Raw genomic sequence first — 10,274 nt, forward strand, 5'->3', positions numbered from 1 at the left:
AACACACACAGTCACTCAACACACAGTCACGCAACACACACAGTCACGCAACACACACAGTCACTCAAAACACAGTCACGCAACACACAGTCACGGAACACACCCAGTCACGCAACACACAAAGTCACGCAACACACACAGTCACTCAACACACACAGTCACACAACACAAAGTCACGCAACACACAGTCACGCAACACACACAGTCACGCAACACACAGTCAGGCAACACACACAGTCACGCAACACACACAGTCACGCAACACACACAGAGTCACGCAACACACAGTCACGCAACACACAGTCACGCAACACGCACAGTCACTCAACACACACAGTCACGCAACACACACAGTCACGCAACACACACAGTCACTCAACACACAAAGTCACGCAACACACACAGTAACTCAAAACACACAGTCACTCAACACACACAGTCACTCAAAACACACAGTCACGCAACACACTCAGTCATGCAACAAACACTGTCACTCAACACACAGTCACGCAACACACTTTCACGCAACACACACAGTCATGCAACACACACAGTCACTCAACACACAGAGTCACGCAACACACAAAGTCACGCAACACACACAGTCACGCAACACACACAGTCACTCAACACACACAGTTACTCAACACACACAGTCACGCAAAACACACAGTCACGCAACACACACAGTCACGCCACACACACAGTCACGCCACACACACAGTCACGCAACACAGAGTCACGCAACACACAGTCAGGCAACACACAGACACGCAAGACACAGTCACGCAACACACAGTCACGCAACACACACAGTCATGCAACACACAGTCATGCAACACACAGTCATGCAACACACAGTCACGCAAGACACAGTCACGCAACACACACAGTCACGCAACACACAGTCACTCAACACACACAGTCACGCAACACACAGTCATGCAACACACACAGTCATGCAACACACACAGTCACTCAACACACAGTCACGCAACACACACAGTCACTCAACACACAAAGTCACGCAACACACACAGTCACTCAACACACAAAGTCACGCAACACACACAGTCACGCAACACACACAGTCACTCACCACACACAGTCACTCAACACACACAGTCACGCAACACACACAGTCACGCAACACACACAGTCACACAACACAAAGTCACGCAACACACAGTCACGCAACACACACAGTCACGCAACACACAGTCAGGCAACACACACAGTCACGCAACACACACAGTCACGCAACACACACAGAGTCACGCAACACACAGTCACGCAACACACAGTCACGCAACACGCACAGTCACTCAACACACACAGTCACGCAACACACACAGTCACGCAACACACACAGTCACTCAACACACATAGTCACGCAACACACACAGTAACTCAAAACACACAGTCACTCAACACACACAGTCACTCAAAACACACAGTCACGCAAAACACAGTCACGCAACACACTCAGTCATGCAACAAACACTGTCACTCAACACACAGTCACGCAACACACTTTCACGCAACACACACAGTCATGCAACACACACAGTCACTCAACACACAGAGTCACGCAACACACAAAGTCACGCAACACACACAGTCACGCAACACACACAGTCACTCAACACACACAGTTACTCAACACACACAGTCACGCAAAACACACAGTCACGCAACACAAAGTCACGCCACACACACAGTCACGCCACACACACAGTCACGCAACACAGAGTCACGCAACACACAGTCATGCAACACACAGACACGCAAGACACAGTCACGCAACACACAGTCACGCAACACACACAGTCATGCAACACACAGTCATGCAACACACAGTCATGCAACACACAGTCACGCAAGACACAGTCACGCAACACACACAGTCACGCAACACACACAGTCACGCAACACACACAGTCACTCAACACACACAGTCACGCAAAACACACAGTCACTCAACACACACAGTCACGCAACACACAGTCATGCAACACACACAGTCATGCAACACACACAGTCACTCAACACACAGTCACGCAACACACAGTCACGGAACACACCCAGTCACGCAACAAAAAAAGTCCCGCAACACACACAGTCACTCAACACACACAGTCACGCAACACACACAGTCACGCAACACACACAGTCACACAACACAAAGTCACGCAACACACAGTCACGCAACACACACAGTCACGCAACACACAGTCAGGACACACACAGTCACGCAACACACACAGTCACGCAACACACACAGAGTCACGCAACACACAGTCACGCAACACACAGTCACGCAACACGCACAGTCACTCAACACACACAGTCACGCAACACACACAGTCACTCAACACACATAGTCACGCAACACACACAGTAACTCAAAACACACAGTCACTCAACACACACAGTCACTCAAAACACACAGTCACGCAAAACACAGTCACGCAACACACTCAGTCATGCAACAAACACTGTCACTCAACACACAGTCACGCAACACACTTTCACGCAACACACACAGTCATGCAACACACACAGTCACTCAACACACAGAGTCACGCAACACACAAAGTCACGCAACACACACAGTCACGCAACACACACAGTCACTCAACACACACAGTTACTCAACACACACAGTCACGCAAAACACACAGTCACGCAACACAAAGTCACGCCACACACACAGTCACGCCACACACACAGTCACGCAACACAGAGTCACGCAACACACAGTCATGCAACACACAGACACGCAAGACACAGTCACGCAACACACAGTCACGCAACACACACAGTCATGCAACACACAGTCATGCAACACACAGTCATGCAACACACAGTCACGCAAGACACAGTCACGCAACACACACAGTCACGCAACACACACAGTCACGCAACACACACAGTCACTCAACACACACAGTCACGCAAAACACACAGTCACTCAACACACACAGTCACGCAACACACAGTCATGCAACACACACAGTCATGCAACACACACAGTCACTCAACACACAGTCACGCAACACACAGTCACGGAACACACCCAGTCACGCAACAAAAAAAGTCCCGCAACACACACAGTCACTCAACACACAAAGTCACGCAACACACAGTCACTCAACACACACAGTCACGCAAGACACACAGTCACGCAACACACACAGAGTCACGCAACACACAGTCACGCATCACGCACAGTCACTCAACACACACAGTCACGCAACACACACAGTCACGCAACACACACAGTCACTCAACACACAAAGTCACGCAACACACACAGTCACGCAACACACACAGTCACTCAACACACACAGTCACTCAACAAACAAAGTCACGCAAAACACACAGTCACGCAAAACACAGTCACGCAACACACACAGTCACGCCACAGACACAGTCACGCAACACACACAGTCACGCAACACACACAGTTACTCAACACACACAGTTACTCAACACACACAGTCACGCAACACACACAGTCACGCAACACACAAAGTCACGCAACAAACAAAGTCACGCAAAACACACAGTCACGCAACACACACAGTCACGCAACACACACTCACGCAACACACGGTCACGCAACACACACAGTCACTCAACACACAGTCACGCAACACACAGTCACGCAACACACAGTCACGCAACACACAAAGTCACGCAACACACAGTCACTCAACACACACAGTCACGCAAAACACACAGTCACGCAACACACACAGTCATGCAACACACACAGTCATGCAACACACACAGTCACTCAACACACAAAGTCACGCAACACAGTCACTCAACACACACAGTCACGCAAAACACACAGTCACGCCACACACACAGTCACGCAACACACACAGTCACGCAACACACAGTCACGCAACCCACAGTCACGCAACACACACAGTCACGCAACACACGGTCATGCAACACACACAGTCACTCAACACACAAAGTCACTCAGCACAAAAAGTCACTCAACACACACAGCCACGCCACACACAGTCACGCCACACACACAGTCACGCCACACACACAGTCACCCAACACACTCAGTCACTCAACACTCAGTCACTCAACACACAGTCACTCAACACACACAGTCACGCAACACACACAGTCACGCAACACACAGTCACTCAACACACACAGTCACTCAACACACACGGTAACGCAACACACGGTCACTCAACACACAAAGTCACGCAACACACAGTCACGCAACACAAAGTCACGCAACACACAGTCACGCAACACACCCAGTCACGCAACACACAGTCAGGCAACACACACAGTCAGGCAACACACACAGTCACGCAACACACACAGTCACTCAACACACAAAGAGTCACGCAACACACAGTCACGCAACACACAGTCACGCAACACGCACAGTCACTCAACACACACAGTCACGCAACACACACAGTCACGCAACACACACAGTCATTCAACACACAAAGTCACGCAACACGCACAGTCACTCAACACACACAGTCACGCAACACACAGTCACGCAACACACACAGTCACTCAACACACAAAGTCACGCAACACATACAGTCACGCAACACACACAGTAACGCAACACACACTCTCACGCAACACACACAGTCACTCAACACACACAGTCACGCAACACACACAGTCACGCAACACACACAGTGATGCAACACAGTCACGGAACACACACAGTCACGGAACACACACAGTCACGCAACACACACAGTCACGCAACACACACAGTCACTCAACACACACAGTCACGGAACACACAGTCATGCAACACACACAGTCACGCAACACACACAGTCACGCAACACACAGTCACGCAACACACACAGTCACGCAACACACGGTCACGCAACACACACAGTCACTCAACACACAAAGTCACGCAACACACAAAGTCACTCAACACACACAGTCACGCAAAACACAGTCATGCAACACACACAGTCACGCAACACACACAGTCACGCAACACACAGTCACTCAACACACACAGTCACTCAACACACACAGTCACGCAACACACACAGTCACGCAACACACAGTCACGCAACACACACAGTCACGCAACACAAAGTCACTCAACACACACAGTCACGCAACACACAGTCACGCAACACACCCAGTCACGCAACACACACAGTCACACAACACACAAAGTCACGCAACACACAGTCACGCAACACACAGTCACGTTACACACAGTCACGCAACGCACACAGTCACGCAACGCACACAGTCACTCAACACACACAGTCACTCAACACACACAGTCAAATAACACACAGTCACGCAACACACACAGTCACGCAACACACACAGTCACTCAACACACAGTCACTCATCACACAGTCACGCAACACAGTCACGCAACGCACACAGTCACTCAACACACACAGTCACTCAACACACACAGTAACGCAACACACAGTCACTCAACACACACAGTCACGTAACACACACAGTCACTCAACACACACAGTCACACAACACACAGTCACGCAACACACAGTCACGCAACACAGTCACGCAACACAGTCACGCAACACAGTCACGCAACGCACACAGTCACGCAAAACACACAGTCACGCAACACACACAGTAACGCAACACACAAAGTCACGCAACACACAGTCACGCAACACACAGTCACGCAACGCACACAGTCACTCAACACACACAGTCACTCAACACACACAGTCACGCAACACACACAGTCACGCAATACACAGTCACGCAACACACACAGTCACGCAACACACACAGTGATGCAACACAGTCACGGAACACACACAGTCACGGAACACACACAGTCACGCAACACACACAGTCACGCAACACACACAGTTACTCAACACACACAGTTACTCAACACACACAGTCACGCAACACACACAGTCACGCAACACACAAAGTCACGCAACAAACAAAGTCACGCAAAACACACAGTCACGCAACACACACAGTCACGCAACACACACTCACGCAACACACGGTCACGCAACACACACAGTCACTCAACACACAGTCACGCAACACACAGTCACGCAACACACAGTCACGCAACACACAAAGTCACGCAACACACAGTCACTCAACACACACAGTCACGCAAAACACACAGTCACGCAACACACACAGTCATGCAACACACACAGTCATGCAACACACACAGTCACTCAACACACAAAGTCACGCAACACAGTCACTCAACACACACAGTCACGCAAAACACACAGTCACGCCACACACACAGTCACGCAACACACACAGTCACGCAACACACAGTCACGCAACCCACAGTCACGCAACACACACAGTCACGCAACACACGGTCATGCAACACACACAGTCACTCAACACACAAAGTCACTCAGCACAAAAAGTCACTCAACACACACAGCCACGCCACACACAGTCACGCCACACACACAGTCACGCCACACACACAGTCACCCAACACACTCAGTCACTCAACACTCAGTCACTCAACACACAGTCACTCAACACACACAGTCACGCAACACACACAGTCACGCAACACACAGTCACTCAACACACACAGTCACTCAACACACACGGTAACGCAACACACGGTCACTCAACACACAAAGTCACGCAACACACAGTCACGCAACACAAAGTCACGCAACACACAGTCACGCAACACACCCAGTCACGCAACACACAGTCAGGCAACACACACAGTCAGGCAACACACACAGTCACGCAACACACACAGTCACTCAACACACAAAGAGTCACGCAACACACAGTCACGCAACACACAGTCACGCAACACGCACAGTCACTCAACACACACAGTCACGCAACACACACAGTCACGCAACACACACAGTCATTCAACACACAAAGTCACGCAACACGCACAGTCACTCAACACACACAGTCACGCAACACACAGTCACGCAACACACACAGTCACTCAACACACAAAGTCACGCAACACATACAGTCACGCAACACACACAGTAACGCAACACACACTCTCACGCAACACACACAGTCACTCAACACACACAGTCACGCAACACACACAGTCACGCAACACACACAGTGATGCAACACAGTCACGGAACACACACAGTCACGGAACACACACAGTCACGCAACACACACAGTCACGCAACACACACAGTCACTCAACACACACAGTCACGGAACACACAGTCATGCAACACACACAGTCACGCAACACACACAGTCACGCAACACACAGTCACGCAACACACACAGTCACGCAACACACGGTCACGCAACACACACAGTCACTCAACACACAAAGTCACGCAACACACAAAGTCACTCAACACACACAGTCACGCAAAACACAGTCATGCAACACACACAGTCACGCAACACACACAGTCACGCAACACACAGTCACTCAACACACACAGTCACTCAACACACACAGTCACGCAACACACACAGTCACGCAACACACAGTCACGCAACACACACAGTCACGCAACACAAAGTCACTCAACACACACAGTCACGCAACACACAGTCACGCAACACACCCAGTCACGCAACACACACAGTCACACAACACACAAAGTCACGCAACACACAGTCACGCAACACACAGTCACGTTACACACAGTCACGCAACGCACACAGTCACGCAACGCACACAGTCACTCAACACACACAGTCACTCAACACACACAGTCAAATAACACACAGTCACGCAACACACACAGTCACGCAACACACACAGTCACTCAACACACAGTCACTCATCACACAGTCACGCAACACAGTCACGCAACGCACACAGTCACTCAACACACACAGTCACTCAACACACACAGTAACGCAACACACAGTCACTCAACACACACAGTCACGTAACACACACAGTCACTCAACACACACAGTCACACAACACACAGTCACGCAACACACAGTCACGCAACACAGTCACGCAACACAGTCACGCAACACAGTCACGCAACGCACACAGTCACGCAAAACACACAGTCACGCAACACACACAGTAACGCAACACACAAAGTCACGCAACACACAGTCACGCAACACACAGTCACGCAACGCACACAGTCACTCAACACACACAGTCACTCAACACACACAGTCACGCAACACACACAGTCACGCAATACACAGTCACGCAACACACACAGTCACGCAACACACACAGTGATGCAACACAGTCACGGAACACACACAGTCACGGAACACACACAGTCACGCAACACACACAGTCACGCAACACACACAGTCACTCAACACACACGGTCACGGAACACACAGTCACGCAACACACACAGTCACGCAACACACAGTCACGCAACACACAGTCACGCAACACACACAGTCACGCAACACACACAGTCACTCAACACACACAGTCACGCAACACACACAGTCATGCAACACACGGTAACGCATCACACACAGTCACGCAACACACACAGTCACTCAACACACACAGTCACTCAATACACACAGTCACGCAACACACACAGTGATGCAACACAGTCACGCAACACAGTCTCGCAACACACACAGTCACTCAACACACACATTAATGCAACACACACAGTCACGCAACACACAGTCACGCAACACACAGTCACGCAAAACACACAGTCACGCAACACACACAGTCACGCAACACACACTCACGCAACACACGGTCACGCAACACACACAGTCACTCAACACACAGTCACGCAACACACAGTCACGCAACACACAGTCACGCAACACACAGTCACTCAACACACACAGTCACGCAAAACACACAGTCACGCAACACACACAGTCATGCAACACACACAGTCATGCAACACACACAGTCACTCAACACACAAAGTCACGCAACACAGTCACTCAACACACACAGTCACGCAAAACACACAGTCACGCCACACACACAGTCACGCAACACACACAGTCACGCAACACACAGTCACGCAACCCACAGTCACGCAACACACACAGTCACGCAACACACGGTCATGCAACACACACAGTCACTCAACACACAAAGTCACTCAGCACAAAAAGTCACTCAACACACACAGCCACGCCACACACAGTCACGCCACACACACAGTCACGCCACACACACAGTCACCCAACACACTCAGTCACTCAACACTCAGTCACTCAACACACAGTCACTCAACACACACAGTCACGCAACACACACAGTCACGCAACACACAGTCACTCAACACACACAGTCACTCAACACACACGGTAACGCAACACACGGTCACTCAACACACAAAGTCACGCAACACACAGTCACGCAACACAAAGTCACGCAACACACAGTCACGCAACACACCCAGTCACGCAACACACAGTCAGGCAACACACACAGTCAGGCAACACACACAGTCACGCAACACACACAGTCACTCAACACACAAAGAGTCACGCAACACACAGTCACGCAACACACAGTCACGCAACACGCACAGTCACTCAACACACACAGTCACGCAACACACACAGTCACGCAACACACACAGTCATTCAACACACAAAGTCACGCAACACGCACAGTCACTCAACACACACAGTCACGCAACACACAGTCACGCAACACACACAGTCACTCAACACACAAAGTCACGCAACACATACAGTCACGCAACACACACAGTAACGCAACACACACTCTCACGCAACACACACAGTCACTCAACACACACAGTCACGCAACACACACAGTCACGCAACACACACAGTGATGCAACACAGTCACGGAACACACACAGTCACGGAACACACACAGTCACGCAACACACACAGTCACGCAACACACACAGTCACTCAACACACACAGTCACGGAACACACAGTCATGCAACACACACAGTCACGCAACACACACAGTCACGCAACACACAGTCACGCAACACACACAGTCACGCAACACACGGTCACGCAACACACACAGTCACTCAACACACAAAGTCACGCAACACACAAAGTCACTCAACACACACAGTCACGCAAAACACAGTCATGCAACACACACAGTCACGCAACACACACAGTCACGCAACACACAGTCACTCAACACACACAGTCACTCAACACACACAGTCACGCAACACACACAGTCACGCAACACACAGTCACGCAACACACACAGTCACGCAACACAAAGTCACTCAACACACACAGTCACGCAACACACAGTCACGCAACACACCC

The sequence above is a fragment of the Telmatherina bonti genome, assembly GCF_933228915.1.
Source record: "Telmatherina bonti genome assembly, chromosome: 3".
In the NCBI taxonomy this organism is placed as follows: domain Eukaryota; kingdom Metazoa; phylum Chordata; class Actinopteri; order Atheriniformes; family Telmatherinidae; genus Telmatherina; species Telmatherina bonti.